The 17592-nt window shown below is 46.3% G+C and overlaps 1 protein-coding gene across 32 annotated transcripts in view; it reads left to right on the forward strand.

The window, feature by feature from the left end:
* MICAL3 (microtubule associated monooxygenase, calponin and LIM domain containing 3) overlaps window positions 1–17592 on the forward strand; it is a 1875796-nt gene that overhangs the window by 904135 nt on the left and 954069 nt on the right. The gene's annotated exons all lie outside the window — the stretch shown is intronic.

The raw sequence follows: 17592 nt of genomic DNA on the forward strand, positions 1-17592 counted from the left end.
CACGACTCATGGAAGGGCAAGACTCTGGGCCTGATAAAAATAGTTCCCTTTATATTTTTTTTATTCCTAAGATAAAACACACCACAGTTAAACGGTATTCAGAAATCAAATTGGAAGCATTAGTAAAATGAAACCCTACTCTCCTCCTTTCTAGCGGTTTGATAGTTGCATGCAACGAGGGATGGGTCTCGATTTAAGAAAAAAAAAGATTCTCCAGAGGAAATAATGTCACTTTAAAACATTGTGAGCTTTCTTTGCAAGTTAATTTGTGTGAGCACCACCCCTTATCAATGACTCATGAACTACCACACCGTGGTCCTGTTTTTTGTCAGGCTTGAGAAAACAGTCAACAGTTGGACAGTATAAGTTGATTATTGTGGTATCTCCCCTACTTGGGGTATCCCTTGCCTGGACTGGCGTCAAGATATGCTTTGACTATAGCGGGCAGTTCTTGGCATTTGGCATCTGGTGAGTATTTGTGTTTTCTGTGCTGACAGTCACCCCTGGTCTCTGGGAAGCAGTCTTTTGTCAATGTGAAAGAATCAACTGATGAAGACAGTCAATTTTGTTGTGTGTGAAAGCTGTCCGCTTTAGGCTGCAGTCACCAATTGATAAGTGATATCAGTAGTGGTGATAAGTTCCCACCAGACATCCTACTGATTTCTACTGTCTATTCAGGAGAGGTAACTACTGGGTGAACTTATTTGCGAATACTTGTATGAGGAAAGCACTAAAGTGCAAGTTTTGTGGCGATATGGTATAAGGTGACCTGTTCTGAATTTTACTACAGAGCAGTGCTCCTTTTAAGTAACTTCCTAGGTTAGATCGGGCTCCTGTAGCAAAATCCTGCTAAAAGAATGATCATTCTCTGAATGAATCCTCCTTACTTTGGAATTCAAGGTTGTCCTATCCTCTTACCAGTACATGTATTTTGAGACCTTTGCTTCAGGACTGGACAACTCAAAAATATCCTATTCTTCTCTAGATTTGCTTAGTGCATTTTATGGATCAAAGCAGTTTGTATTGACAGGTTTTGAGTTTTAACAAAACACAGATGAAGCCTCTTACAACCCGGAGGTCGGCTAGTAACTAGGATGAAAAAATAACTTGCCTCCCACCCCACACCTTTACTAAAGCTCACACAAAAAGAAGGCTCTTGTATTTGGTTATATCCCCAGTGTATAGATGACGTTTGATGACTTTAAGCCAGTATATGTAGCAGCCTCAGGTATTCAGTGCAGGTTAGGTTGTGGAACTCTGTGGAAAGGAAAGAGTACGAGGCGACCACATCTCTTTAAAATCTTTGTCTCTATGCTCCAAAGACATTGTCACTTTCTTCGTGCCTAGTAAGTTTCGATTTTGTACAGCCACTTGTATGCTTTGGGGTTCAGTCAGTTCCCCAGAAGGCGAGGATCTCTTCTTGTGCTGCACTTAGTGCCAGGCTGATTTGTCGTCTTTTCATTGATTGTAATGGAATTGTTTGTTTTTTAGGAAGGCTGACCACCGCATATGCAGTAAGATGCTGAATTTGTATCCTGTATTTCTTATCCGTATCATCTAGTACAGTTTAGGGCAGTTCCCGTAGGAGATAGAGTAGTTTCCCCATACTGCTGAATCTCGTCCAGCAATTTTCCTTCCTCTCTTCATACCATTTATGTATTTGGGCTGAGTTGAAGTACTGTTTATGTCGCTATCTTTGGCATGGTTTTTCTGTTACAGGTGCACCTCAATGTGTGACATGTTAGATAAAATACATCTTCCTATTCTCTTTAAGGGTGTGCTGCAGTTCAGTCTCACACCTTTTCTGACCTACTGATTTATCCTTCAAGGTTGACTGAGTAAGTAAGTCATGTATGTCAAAGAGTAGGTGCCTATCACTCTCTTTTGGTATTAGGCATCTTTCAAATATTCCTAATGGTCTACTCACGAGAGCCGTCACTTAGCAGTTGGTCACCCAAGGTCTTACCTGTGCATTTTGCATACTACCATACTCAGAGAGAATATAGTCTTTTTTTAGCTGTTCTGAATGGATGATACCTTCTGTGTCAAATCGGGTGCCTGCTCTCTTGCACGCTGTTTTCTTTTCTTTTTTTTTCTTGGTACGATTTTATCCTGGACTGTTAGGGTTGAGTTGGTCACTTGGGAAGATTATAGCCCCCATCTCTTGGGCAGCCAAGGTACTTGCCATATATGTACCAACTGATCTAGAAACAGGAATGCTTCTCCAGCATCACTCTGCAACACTCTACCATGTATCTCAATTGGGTATCTTGGTAGTATTGTATGATGTTGGGAATGCCCAGGCTGTCTTCTTTAGGATATCCATAGGCCCATGAATGTTTGAAATGTGGTTTTCTGATCCACGCAAACAAATCTGTTCTTTTTGTAGCTTTTTTAGCATATTACATTTTGGTTGGAGGGGGAGTGTTTGGATCAGAAACCGGGGTTCAGGGAAGTTGTTCATTTTTAAGGCTACATTTCTTCCGAAACAAGATTAGTTTATATTGTGACCAAAGGGAAAGATCTTGTTTTATTTGTCAAAGGATGCCATCGTAATTTATGGCAGTTATTATTGAGAGGGTATTTGCTACTTGGAGTCATAGGTATGTGTCTTGCTTTATGCTCCCAAGTAAAAGAAATGCAGCACTCTCAAGGAGAGGCAATCGGTAAAGCAAGAAAAAGCTCATGGAAAGGGGGCTCCATACTAAAAAAATTAGGCACATCAAAAGACCGTTTCAAAGCAAAGCATAGGGTTTTATTAATGCAACACTCTCTAACAGAAGGATTTTCTGAGATGTCAAATGAATCAGGTAAAACATGCAAATATATATTAAAAACACAAGCAGATAATAATGGTAAAGCACACGAAAATAATGATAATAATGAAGCACTTACAAGTCAGATAAAAATGTAACATTCACAAGTGAAATGCAAGAGAGCAAATCCTAGGATTCTCAAGTCAAATAATAAATGAATGTGCACATCGACAAAAAACACATATAAAGATAACTATATATATGCATTGGGGACCCTAAGGACATGGCACCCATCGGGGTAGGATTGCCGCACTACAGGTCCCATAATCCTGTGGGGGACCGTGAGCTAAATGCTGTTTGAAATTGACCTATCAGAAGGCAGTGAATCATTTAAATAAAGAGGTGTGGCCAAAAACGCTGTGCACTTGGTGGAACTGAGCCTATGATTAAGGAATTGATCCGAAACGCGTCAGGCTGCTCCTGCGATGTGCGTGGTCTACTGGGGATTGCTGCAGCTCGAGTGCTCCCTCGCCTGTGGGCAACTTTTGGAGCGTGTATATATATATATATATATATATATATATATATCTCAATACCAGTGATCAGAGAAAATACCTCACTGGTGGCTGCAATTTCTCCATCCTGGTCCTCCCAAGACTGGGGGTCCCAATTGACAGTCCTAGGGTCAAGAGACTCTTCAAGCTGGGAAATACAGCACTGAGCAGATGCGTCCACCTCTCAGGCGAAATCCCGTCTAAGAGCCAAGCAACCCTAGTTTTTATAATAATCTCAATGTGCGAGAAGTTTTGAAAAGACACACTATGTTAATGAAACTCAACAGGCTCCTGCAAGCATTCTAAGGCAAAGGATTCCTCACACATCCCACGTCTCATGTTCCAGCCCCTAATGGTAAAGCTTGATAAAGTAGAAAACATCCTAAGAGTACAAAAACACCCTCAAAGAGGAAAACCATATTGAACGTAAAGAACCTAAATAACCGTGAGTAACCTGGGGGTCTGCTTGTGTGTGCTGAACCCAGGCCAGAAAGAGTCAGAATTCAAGATGTAGTCAGAGCAGGTTAAAGTCAATGTTCAAAACTTCATTTCCCAATTTACAACATAATGCACATTTGTGCACCACTGCTTACAGCACCACAATATGATATAAAGTGGGCCATCGATTCAGCTCCTGTATGGCGCAAATTGGTCATTGGATGAAATTGAATTGCCTAAAGTTCAATTCCAGCAAAACAGAGGTGCTACTTTCGGAAACCTCTTTCTGGTTGCCAATCTTGTGGCCACAGAATATGGTACCCCTACCGATGCCTGGAAGGAAGGCACCTGGGAGTTATCTTTGACCATAAGCTCCACTTTGATCATCAAGTAAGAGCACTCTCTTCTTCGGTGTTTCATACAATCAATCAATCAGGAGTTTGTTAAGCACAACTACTCACGCGTGAGTGTCTCAAGGCGCTAGGGGCGGGGGGTGCAGGTTCCATTCCATTAAGGAGGGGGTCTAAGAGCCAGGTTTTGAGGTTTCTTGCGAAGATGAAGAGCGATGTCGTCTGTCTGAGGTAGAGCAGAAGGGCGTTTCAGGCTTTGGCCGCGAGGAAGGAGAAGGAGTGGCCTCCTGATCTGGTCTTTCTGGTGCGGGGGACCACGGTGTAGGAGAGCTGGGCTGATCATAGTGTCCTTTGAGGTGCGTGGAATTTGAGTCGTCTGGTCAGGTAGGCTGGTCCGGTGCCGTGGAGGGCCTTGTGTGCGTGGGTGAGTATCTTGAAGGTGATTCTCGCCTCGACGGGGAGCCAGTAGAGTGTGCGCAGGTGCTGGGAGATATGGCAGTGTTTTGGCAGGTTGAGGACCAGTCTTGTAGTGGCGTTCTGGATGTTCTGTAGCTTGTGGGTGAGGTTTTTGTTAATTCCGGCATAGTGCGTTGCCGTAGTTGAGTCTGTTGGTGAACAGGGTGTGAGTGACGGTCTTTCTGTGTTCGAGGGGGATCCATTTGAATGTCTTATGGAGGAGGCGGAGTGTGTGGAAGCAGGAAGACGAGATGGACTTGATCTGGCGGTCCATTTGAGCTCCGAGTCCAGGATGATTCCCAGGTTGCGTGCGTGGTCCGTGGGGTTTGGCGGGTTTCCGAAGGCGGGGGGCCACCAGGTGTTGGTCCAGGCGTCGGGGTTTGGGCCCATGATGAGTACTTCTGTTTTGTTGGTGTTTAGTTGTAGGCAGCTGGTATTCATCCATTTGGCGACTGCTTCCATGCCTTCTTGAAAGTTGTGTCTGGCGGGGTTTGGGTTCGTTGGATGGGGAGAGGATGAGTTGTGTGTCTTCTGTGTATGGCACTATGTTGAGTCCGAAGGTTTTGACGATGGGGGCGAGTGGAGCCATGTACACGTTGAAGAGCGTCGGGCTGAGGGAGGAGCCCTGGGGGACTCCGCAGGTGGTCTGTGTAGGGTCCGAGAAGAAAGGGAGGGGAGTCTGACCCACTGCGTTCTGCCGTAGAGGAAGGAGAGGATCCAATTGAGGGCCTTGTCCTGGATTTCTGCGTCGTGGAGTCTGCGTATTAGGGTGTGGTGAGAGACTGTGTTGAACGCCGCTGAGAGGTCGAGGAGGATGAGGGCTACTGTTTCTCCTTTGTACAGTAGGGTGCTGATGACATCTGTTGCGGCGAGGACTGGGGTGGGGGGTTTAGACTGGTTTTGTTGCGAGCTTATTGTCTTTGATATTGTTCCCACTGGCCTGGTTATCCTTCACAGGAATACTGAATGTAATGTGGACTTCATGTTGTTCTACGTTGGGAAAAACTAATAAAAATTGTTTAAAAAAAAAAAAAGAAATCTGTTGCGGCGAGGAGGGCGGTTTCTGTACTGTGGTTTTTTTTCTGAAGCTGAATTGGGAGGGGTCAAGGATGTTATGCTCTTCGATGAATGTGGCGAGTTGGCTGTTGATGGCTTTCTAGATGACTTTCGCTGGGAACGGGAGCAGGGAGATGGGTCTGTAGTTTTTGAGATCGGTGGGGTCTGCCGAGAGTTTCTTCAGGAGGGGATTGACCTCGCCATGTTTCCAGTCATCGGGGAATGAGGCGGTCGCCAGAGAGCGGTTGATGGTGTGCAGAGCGTGGGTGCGATGGTGTCGGCAACTCTGTTGAAGATGAGGTGGGGGTAGGGGTCCGTGTGGGCTCCTCAGTGGATTGACTTCATTGTCTTCAGTGTGTCTTCGGTGGTGAGGGCTGTTCAGTTGTCAATCGCTGGTTTTCGGGCGTCGGGGTGGTTGGTGAGGGTTCAGTGTGTTGGTTGTCTTAGTCAAAGTTGTCGTAGATGCTCTTGATTTTGTGGTGGAAAAAGGTGCTGAGTTTGTTGCAGAGGTCTTGTGAGGAAGGGATGTCAGTAGACTCGCTGGTGGGTTGGGTGAACTCCTTGATGTTGAAGAGTTCCTTGCTGTTGTGCGCGTGGGTGGAGATTCTGTCTTCAATCGCTTTTTTCCTCGTTTCTCTGACTAGTAGGTGGTGGGCGTTGGTGGCAGCTCTGAAGTTGTTGTGGGCTACTGTGAATTTGGTGTTCCTCCAGGCCTTTTGGAGGTGGCGGCAAATTCGGTGGTAAACCATCTGGCTTTCTTAGCGCGGGTATTGTTGTTTTTCTTGAGGGGGACTATGGTGTTGGCACTGTCCGAGATCCATCTATGCAGGGTTCGGGCTGCCGTGTTGGGGTCATCGTTTTCCGCGATGGTTGGGGTGGAATTGTTGAGTGAGGAGGTGAGCTGGTCGTCAGTGATTTTGGTCCAGTTTCTTCGTGGCAGCAGGTACTGGTGTCTGTGGATGGTGAGTGTTCTGAGTTTGAAGTGGACGTAATGATGGTCGGTCCATGGTAGTACGGTGGTGTGGCTGAAGGTGATGGAGTTTCCTGTAGTGAAGAGGGGGTCGAGGGTGTGTCCTGCTGAGGGCGTGGACTCAGTCACGATCTGGCGGAGTCCAATGTTGTGGAGATTGTCCAGGTGAGATGTGGTGTTGGGGTCCAGTTGGTTGTCGAGGTGGAAGTTGAGGTCTCCTAGCAGGGTGTAGTTGGTGGATGCAATGGCCTGCGGGGAGGAGATGTCCGTGATGTAGTTGGCGAAGGGTCTGGGGATTCCAGGGGGTCGGTAGATGAGGGTCCCTCGGAGGGTGTCGGTGGGGCTGGTCAGTATCTTGAAGTGAAGGTGTTCCATCAGGTCCGTGTGCTCATCGGGGAGTGTGCTCAGGCGGAGGGTGAATTTGTGGACGATGGTGAATCCTCCTCCTGGGCAGGTGGGGCAGTCCTATCTGGAGATCTTGTATACTTGAGGGATGTCGATGGTCGGTCCTGAGGTGGTGTTGGTCCAGGTTTTGATGAGGAACGCTATGTGGTGCTGTCAAGGAGGTCCCAGATTTCGGTGGTGTGTTTTTGGAGGGATCGGACGTTGAGGAGGATGCATTGCAGGGTGTTTGGTTTTGTTCTTGTGGGCGGGTTGTGTTGGATCCCTGTTCTTGGTGGTGCTGCAGGTGTGCCGACCGCGGTGACAGCTGAAGGATTCGTGGGTGTAGGCTGGTGATGCTAGCTTGCAGCTGTTGTTGCGGCCTGGGTTGAGTGCGTGGAGTGCCGCTGGGTTGTAGCATTGGCGGGCGGAGGTCCAGGGTTCCTGGCGCTGGTTGCGGTCAGGTCACGGACAGGCGCAGACGGGCTTGCCTTTGGTGCGCCAGCCGTGTGGCTGCAATTACGTAGGGGTTGGGGAGGGCTGGACAGCTGGGAGGCGCGAGCGGGGAGGGGAGCTTGATTGGTCGCGCTTGTTGTGCTGGGGGAGGGGCCACGTGGGCGGCAGCGGTGGGGGAAAACGGACAGGAAAGGAGGAAGTAGGAATAAAGGGGAAAGAGAAAAACAAGCAGAACTCAGGAAAGTCCAGAAAAGTAGATTTAGGAAGAGGGTGAAAATGAGTAAAAAACGAGTGAAGAATACGGAGCGGAAAATGTAGAACGCAGAAACGTGCAGTAAAATAGATTTAGAAAGAGGGTGAAAATGAGTAAAAAACGAGTGAAAATGGGTAAAAAAAAGAGTGAAATGCGGGAGACCGTGGTCCACTGGACCACCAGGGATGAGCAGGTGAACCTGCGGGTGGAGGAGGGCCTCGAACACTCACACTAGAGTGCAGGGGCTTAGGGAGGCCTCACTCAATGGTGGAGCTGCGAGGGTGGGAGAGCAATTCAATTGACAGAGTCGGTGGTCTTGCTTGCCTTTCCCCGCAGCGGCCGCCATTAAGTAGGGGTTGGGGAGGGCTGGACAGCTGGGAGGCGGGAGCTGGGAAGGGAGCTGGATTGTTTGTGGGGAAATGCCTTTTTCATAGCATGGTTGAGGACCTTTGCCAATGCTTTTCCCCTACTTTCCTCATCGCGAAGATACCGAACAAGAGGAGACTAGAGCTGAGCCATCTTATTCTGATAGCCATCATGGCCTGAGCAATACTGGTAAATGGAGCTTTTCCTCTCTTGGAGATCCCAGAATCCGTGATTGGTAAAATGTCTGTCTCCTTGTGAAGGCCAAGGCCTGCATTCCAACCATGCTTCTCTAAACTAGAGTATGGCTTTTGAGTAACAATGAATGCCATCTTTTATACAGACATTCCACAAAAATGCAGAGAAATACTGTTTAACCCCAGAAAGTTATCAATCCCGTGTCATGCAATAATCATGGTCCCCATCAACTGTCTGCTTTACCATACCATATTCTACACTACCTGCTACAATTAACTTGTTCAGGATTGAGACATGCCCCTGTGAAAGCTTATCTGGTAGATCTTGCCTGCTTTTAATTAGCAATTGGCCAACTGCATATTTGGGCTTACAGGGTCAAGGAATTTATTAAAGGGCTCTTCAGGATTCTTCAAGTGAGATGCCTTCCAGTCTTTTGGCAGCTAATTACAGTGTTAGTTAATGAGAATCTCTTTTGAACCGATGCACATAGCAGAATTAAAATATTCTCTTAGAAGCGGGCATTTGTTCTGGCATTAACATTAGCGAGAAGAGTCTGTGAAATGCAAGCCTTGACGATTAAGGAACCATATTTCCAGTTTCATAAGAATAGTTACTTTGAGAACAAATCCAGTGTTTTTACTTGATTAGCTGACGTGTGAGCCTTCACTAAAGACGTGCTTTACTTACTAGTGCGGCTATGGATAAGGCCTTCTAAGTGACATTTAACAGTGCACTGCTTTTCTAGGACTACTATGGGACTCCCCGCTCGAAGGCTGGGAATGTTTGAACAAGTTAACCTATGAAAGATACTGACACTGTAGAACTATAGTTACAGGCAAATGACTTTGCAGCGTGTGCTGCTGTAGATCACATGCTTTGCACACTCCTTCCATCTTGTGTTGGGTACAGATGTTGCAAATAGTTTTTTTTATAGAGGTTTCGAGGTGACGTGCGACCCCAACAATGAACCAGGAACAAAGCTCAACAATAGTCACTGAGGTGTGACACAGCTTAGCCTTGTAAACTGTTCCAGAAGGACCTCCACACCAGCAGTGTTTTTCATGCCGAAACTCTTGCTTTTGACGTATGGATTCCGAGCGAGTCCCATCTTTTGAGCCCTATTTAATAACACCCGTCTACTGGATAACAAAACAACATACAATTCTGTCGTCCACAGAACGACTGACCACCCCAAGGTTAAACGACACATGATGGAGGAGGAAGATGACTTTTAGTGACAACTCTCTAATAGAGAATGCTCAGTTTCATTCTATCCTATGCTAAAAATACAGGCCAGCAATGACTTGCTCTCCAACCCCTCTGATCACGCAACACCTGTAAGTGAAATGATGATATACCTTCCTCAGTGGGATTAGACAACCTCAGAAAAATGGGTCTTGACCTTCATTGCTCACGTATTCCGCTTGGAATTTCGCACAGTGCCACCAAACATGACACCTCATCAGCACTTCTTCAGTCAAAATGTTCAAAGGCTGCTGCAGCAGGATTTGGAGACATTGCCACAAAAGGGGGCTATAGAATGTGTTCTACCGTGCCAGAGAGAACAAGAAGGAAATCTCTTATACTACTATACTTCCTAATTCTGAAAAAAAGATGGAACACTCAAGGCAGTATTCTCTTTCAGGCCACTAAAGTGTTACATCCTGCCAGAGCACTCAAGATGACCACCCTGCAAGACAGTATGCTACTTTGCATCAGGGATTCCAAGACGATCCTGATCTCAAGGACTTCTACTTCCACATCCACCTAGCTCACCACTAAGTACCTAAGAGTTGTGGAAAGTGTACAATGTTATCAATTCAGAAAAGTGCCTTTTGGGGTCTCAACAGTTCCATGGATATTTACTAAAAATTTAGCAGTGTTTGCAGCTCACCTCATTCGCAGTGCCATTCATGCCTTTCCATATCTGGCCTCCAGGCTGATAAAGAACATTTTATTGTCATATCCTAAGTGTGACCGATGTGCCTTAAATGTCGGTCCTGTGCCATTAGAACCACGCTGAACCTGACTGATTAGGCCTAAATAGACTAAAACTGGTCTTGTATTGCTTGTGTTCTGGTTCAGAGAGGATCTGGCTTGACAGTTTGGGTTGGACTGTTCCTATTGGAGAATGACCGAGTCTGATTTGTATATGGCTGGATCTAATGTTGTGGTGGCAAACAAGGCCTAGAATGCGACCCTAAGTAATTGTCAATGGCTGATATTAAAGTATTCCATTCCTTGCTTTTTTATTCTTCAATATAAAAAATAACAGCAGCTAACATCAGTGCCTAGCACATACTCCACAAGCAGTGTTGTTTCTCAAAAGTCACACCTCTCACCAACAAATGCAACCTTTATTTGGATCCATTCTGGACATAGTATCATGCACAGTCTATCCGAACGACGAGAAAATGTTGATGTTTCAAAAACTGCTTCCCCTTTACCAAATGTCGCATCCTCACAGTGAGAATAGTCCCGAAATTGCTGGGGATAATGGCATCTTGCATTGCAATATTTTCAAATTCACATCTACAAATGCTCCGTCTACTAGTGTTGCTGTCCAGCCACTAGTAACAAGTGATTGTGTAGTGGGAGGATCTATTATTAGTAGAGCCCAGAGTTCAAGAGTTTCAGAGTTTGGAACAGTAACCGGTTACTCAGAAAATTGTTCCTTGACTTTCACCCACAAGTGACAATTGCCACAGACTACTTCGTGCCATGATGGGAAGCATATTTGTATAACTTGACCATTCTGGGCATTTAGTCTCCCCAACAACTGTTTATCAATTTAATGAAGCTGATGGCAGTGCAAATGGCATTACGAGCATTTTGCAAAGTCATTTGTTAAACTTTTTTTTTTTTTAAACAGTTCTTGTGTATACAGACATGTCCATAATGTACTATGTCTAAAAGCAGTGAGGCACGTGTTCGCCACAACTTTTATCATTAGCACAGGCAATATGGCATTGAACTTTTCATCATCAGGTTTCTTCCTAGTGAAACGTCTTCAGAGAGTGGACAACAACTTTGTGGACCTGCTAAGAATGGCACAACAACAAACACACAAATGGGATATGAACTCTCGAGTACCCACAGTCAGTCTCTTCGGTACCACAGAAACGCAGAATATCCAAACTTCACCTACAACTGCCCACACCCCGATTCAATAAGAAATGCACTGTGACGTGGGAAGGGTATATTTGCCTATACTCTTCCTCCACTTACACTGGTTCTGTATGTAGCGAAGAAAAAGAAGCTGCACCAATTAAGCTTGTCTGATCGCTCCCATTTGGACAAGGTATCCATGTTATTCCAGCTATTGGACATGCATGTTCATCAACCGGAAAAGTTACCCCTGTTTACCATATGCCATTATAAACCTACTCTCACAGCATTAAGGTCCGTGTTTTACAAGTCTGAGAAAATGTTATCTAATTCCACGCCAGAGCATTCAGTATACAGGGCACCTCTGGAATGAATAGTATCCTGAACTAGGCAGCTGAAAACTTTCCAGGCAACACATGACTTCATTGAGGTGATTCCAAATATTCCTAAAACAACATTTTTCGTTTCTACCTCTTAAGATGAGAATTCTACACCATCTGCCAAAAACTGGATTTACTCTCTTGACTCAATCCAGCTATATTAGGATTCACAGCCATTTACAGGAGTTCTTTCATTGATGGGACTGTGTAATCCACCCTGCTGAAGGGAGCTTGCTTTCAAGCTTTAACTCCTACTTATCCATTTTCCACAGTGAGAATATAGAACTCACTGCAGAAATCATTGAGCTTGTGTCTGCTTCCTTCCTGTCTCCTAGGAAAAAGATATGTACATTCTCAAGGACCACACTGCTGCAATATTTGATCTGAACAAGCAAGTAAAATGATGTCTCACTATCTGTGCAACCTAGCGAATCCGTTTGAACATTTTCCCCGAATTAATGGGACTCTTCTATAAAGAAGGAAGTTGTCCAACTCCAGGTTAATCTCCAAACTCCTGAATTAGGCAAGCAAGTACAGTTCGCTGACCACCTGCTCTGTGAATAATGCCTTTGTATTGCTGTCTCAATTTGCAAAATTGTCCCTGCAGCAGAAAGGAGAGCTGGAATTCTTTAAATCTTTCTTCCTTTCATTGTTGAATATGAGCACTTTACTTCTAAAATGAAAGTTGCTTTCACACATTTAGACATCTCTGAAGAACATGTAACTGCCAAGCATGCGGCTATAAGAGACTCATCCAAGCAGTAGTAAAAAGGAAATGGCAAGGGTTTAAAATTGGGCCTTATACTGGAATTTAACCCTGTGAAAGTTTCTTTAGGTTCTTATTTGGCTACTGCGTGGATTAACATTTTCTCCTTTATTATCTGTAAGCAATTTCAGCTAAGTTGATTTTGCACTTTTGAAAATCAGGTTGTGAGGGAGATATTTATTTTTCTACATTCCGCTTCTGCAGCAGATCCCACCTGTAAGATTTGAATATGTTTTGGGCCTCTTCATACGTAAGCCATTTGAGAATGTCCTCCATTGACACTGACCTACCAACTTGTCAGAAACCCTTTTTGGTGGAGATGTATTTCTTATTTATTTACAGTGTTTATAAAGCGCTACCATCATCCCGAAGGGTTATCCCAGCACGAGGATCGGAAATTGTCTGGCACCTGCATAAACCATTATTGAGGGAATAGCCAGCTTTTCAGCCTCTTCGAAACTGAGGTCCGGGATAAGACAAAAGTCAAGTGGCAATGAGGTCCAGTGGAATGCTGCTAAAGGGCTGAAAGTGCGTCCTTCCATTCCCGCTTTTCTGATACGCATGGCCCTCACCATGGCTAAATTAGCATATCGAAGAGCCCAAGTGAGTTTGTGAAAAGTGTCTCGATTCTGTAGAGTGATTGGCCCAGTTTCGTTGAGCGCTCTATGAACATGACGTTGTTTAAATGTAGCCCATTTACGTACAGGGAGACTGTGCAGTGTGTTCAAACAGGCAGTAGCAGAGCTATTTCATGTGCTGTTACAGATCATGCAAGCATCTGTATTCTGAATTGATTGTAATCTGGTAAATAGGAAGTCAGCAATTCCAAAATATAAGGCATTCTCATGACTGACTGGCAGAAGAACTAGCAAGCCTTGCAGTGTCTACCACAAAGACACGCTTGCTTTCCTGATGGCCCATACCTTAATTCCTTGGGTAGCAAGAGAATCTAATGTATTTTAAGAAATTATCCCCCTGGTTTTTCAGCCTAAACACAATACTTCCCTGACTGAAAGAACCTTGCACGATTTAAAACGATGCCACTAAAGTTTTAAACTTTTACCTGAAAAGTACAAACCCTTTAAAATGTGAAGACTTTAGCCTTCTCAGAGACAGCCTGTTCATTTCATCAGAACAAAGTCCGCATCAGTGGCTTTCCAGAAACATCGCAGGCACTTGTAGGTTTGAAAAGTGAGCTACTTCAAATGTTTTTATCTGCCTTACCCTACCTTCTAGAAAATATGTGGCTCGTCCTGGAAGTTGAAACAACCGGTTTACTTGTTTAAGCATATGCTTTATCTGCCTCTCCAGGAGCTTGAAGCTGTAAAGTCAGATTGCTAGCAAGTTGAGTGTGGAGCAGGAAAACTGAGGAACGAAAATATTGCTGGGTGACGATTATGAAGGGGGTACACCAAGGACTACTAATGCCAATCTCCATCCCGTCCGCATATGCCAATTTACATCTTTGCATACCTGAATAAAAACCTACAGTACAACTAATGATGCACTGATAGTGTTTGGGCCCATGTGGCAGGCAACGCATGCTCAAATACAAGGCTCTGAATTGTTTTAAAATTGAAAATCAAGATATTGCATAAGGCTTCAGTTTAGCTTTATGGTTCATACTGTAAATTTTGTTACGAAGATGGCATACTTACACTCTTTTAACAGACATAACACTACAAGTCTGTAAATGTATTTTTTTTTATCCAAAAGGCTCAGTAAACATGAGCTGCCATAATCTATATAGCTATGAGGTGACCAATTTCTTGCAACTGAGTGTTTTCCTACCAGTTTGAGTGCCATTTCAACTAATAGAAAACGTTTCACCTCCTGCCATATCCTGCTGAGCTTTCAGACCACTCTCCTTTGAAAGCACACCTTTTCCCACTACACCTCCACCAAATACAGATGCATACACCCACAGCCACTTAGCATAGGTTACTCCAGCGCTGTTGCCTATTTCCGAACCCCACCACGCTTTTTTCTATGCAGCCTTTAACTTTCTTGCTTCCCCATGGTACTATAAATCTTAACCTGCCTCCTACATAACCCAGTTCCTAATTGCCTTTCTGTCCTCTTTTTACGCAGACAAATGCCTTTAACCCTATTTGAGGTGCTCTGTCAGCGGGAACCCCGACCCGGTTTTGTAGCTTTAACCGAGCCCTACTGTTTGTCATTTAAACCTGTTTGAGAGGTGATAGATACCCTAACAGTGATTTACTAGGGCATTACTGCAATTCACAAGATGCTTGTATAGATCTCCATTCACAAGAAAATATAATGGGCCGTGTCTGACCTCTAGAAATGCACTGAGTCAACCACATGTATCGGCCTTTTCTCTGCTGCGCAGTGCAGATCACTGCTGGTTTTATGCATGCCCCAGATTCTGCTGCTTGCACCTTCATGTAAATATGCAGAGCTGCACCTTCAAATATAGCTTTATAAGAAGCTTTTTTTGACAAAGTTGCTATTTTCAAATGAATTCCAGAATCTCTTCATGCTCTAACTTTTCAACACCTGCTTTGCCAGACATCGCATACTGCACTTCATTGCTCAGAGTTCAGAAAGGATGAACAAACACAAGCGTCTGCAAAGCCTGGGCCGGTCATAAATGGCAAGTTTAACCTGAACAAGATCATTTTGATGAAACCACACATAAGAAAGGATTCATTGTATGTTGACCTACAAAATGCCAGTGAGATAGACCCATCTAATCAGAGCTATACTCCGCAACTGGGCCATCAACTCAAAAAAGTGCTTTATTTGCAGTGGTTGATAGGAGAGTAACTAAGGCTCTAGAGCTGCAGTCAATAAATTGACTTAGATTCTTCAACCAATGCCACCTTCCTGTGAGCCACTACAGCCGTTTAATGAAGCCCTTACTAATGCCGTTGTTGCTACTTGCTTGCAGTCCTGTTTATGCTGGCTAATCAGTTGACTTAGACTGGCTTCCAATGACCCAACCTTTCTCTTCAAGCACCATACACCGGAGGCTCAGATTGTCAGAGCTTCAGCAAGCAAATTCCTTTCCAACAAATCCCCTTGGTAGAATAAATTAATATCTTATGCCCTGACATTGCTTGAACATTCATAAAACCTGTAAACATTAATCATTGCAATATGTAATCACCAGTAAATTCTGATAATAAGTGGAATTATTTAGTTAAATCACAGGGTACATCATTGATCTCAATGCATTGCACAACATTAAATAGGCATATATAGGGGGCGTGGCCAAGATGGCGGCACGGTAGGACGTGGAATCGTGTCCCTCCGGCACCGCTGAGATTTAGCTTTGAAATATCGCCTGTTCCTGGCGCCATCGACCCACGCTTTGGACGGCAGAAATCCTGGTGCACTGCGGGGCACCTTTGGGCCGAGCGGCACACTCGCATGCGCCGCGGATCCTTGCCTCGGCGTTTGGGACGGAGGTAGACCCAGCAGCCTTGTGTCTGACAGAGGCGGCGGCCCGGGGTTGAGAGCCCTCGGAGGATATTGCCGTTGGAGGCGGCGGCGGATGCTTGGCAGGCCGCCGACCATAGAAGGAAGGCTCCTGCGTATTACAAGGGCGCAGAGCACTCTGCTCCGGGCACAGCGCTCGGGGCCTGCGGCGCTCCCCGCTGCCGCCCTGCACCGGGCTGTGGTGGTCTACCAGGGATCTCCCGGGGTGCGCCCCCGCTGCAGCATAGCCACACCGAACGGCCCCTGACCCGCTGTGTTTGGCGTGGTGGGCTCAGTGTGGGCCCTAGCGGTCCGCGGACCGGCGGATGGAGAGCGCCTGTGGTGGGCGGTCGACCAGGGCTCAGGAACTGCCACGGACCTTCGGAGGCGCCATCTTGGGCGGCGCTAGGCCATTTGCACCGCCTGCGCTGTGGAGGCACGGTTGGCACGCGGGGCCCGAGACTGCAGCCCACTGAGCGGAAGGGGGGGCCTGAAGGTTCCCCTGGGGCTGCACCGTTGGAGCCCTGGCCTGAAGAGCCTTGCTCCTCTGACCCAGTACGAGCAGTGAGTACCCTGCGCCAATATCCCCAGCTACCGCTGCCCGTGAGTACAGGCATGGCATTGAGACCTAGCGGTCCGCAGTCCTGCAGATGGTGTGAGCTTTGTTTGTGGGGTTCCCCTGGGCGCGCCTACAATACGGGAAATGACGGCCCTACCTTGAACATATCTGCCACAGCACCATGGGACGTCCTTCGGGGCACCACCACTGGTCCATAGTCCTCCCCTCACGCTGCGCTAGCTGCCTGCAACCCCTGCCCTGCCCGAGGGTGAGTGGTCCTCACCAGATTCGATCCGAGGGGTGCTTGCCATGGCGGTGGCACGCACTAGGAAAGAGAAGTCGCTGAAGGAGCTCCTCCAGAAGCCTCCGGGGCAGTCCTCTACACCGATTGCGAAAGCGCCTGGGGAGATGGAGGTGACGACTAACCGGCCACCAAAGCGTTTATGGTGGAGCTCTTCTCGGCCATAAAGGATGACATCCAGAAACTCAGGAGCCAGCTTGCGGCGGACCTGAAAGAAGTGCGCCGAGATGTGGATGACATCTGGGAGCGAGTGGCAAACCTGGAGGAGAACGATATTAGTAGGAATGACGAGCCCCACCATCTGCAGCGGGATGTCCTATGCCTCCAGGAGCAGAACATCGACCTTCAGGCCCATGCCGAGGACTTGGAGAACCGCTCCAGACGGAACAATGTGCGGATCAGAGGCGTGCCGTGGAAGGAGGAGGGGGATGACCTCCAGTCTTATGTCGTGGCTCTGTTCCAGCAAATCTTGGGGAAGGACAGGTCGATGGACACACAAATGTACAGAGTTTACAGAGTGGGCCTTCCTCAAGGAACCAAAGCACCCCCACCAGACATACTCATGTGTGTACACGATTTTGAGTTGAAGGAACGTATTATACGGAAAGCGCGTGAGGCCCAACCTCTTCAGTATCGAGGACACACTTCTGGCAATCTTCCAAGATTTAGCGGCTTCTACCCTCTCCAAGCGCCGTGACTTCAAAGTGGTGACCACCCATCTACGTGAGCAAAATATTCCTTACTCGTGGTTCTCTTCAAATACGGCGGCAAGCTAATACAAATTCGTTCTCTCGCCGAACCTC

The sequence above is a fragment of the Triturus cristatus genome, chromosome 4_1, assembly GCF_964204655.1.
Source record: "Triturus cristatus chromosome 4_1, aTriCri1.1, whole genome shotgun sequence".
In the NCBI taxonomy this organism is placed as follows: Eukaryota; Metazoa; Chordata; class Amphibia; order Caudata; family Salamandridae; genus Triturus; species Triturus cristatus.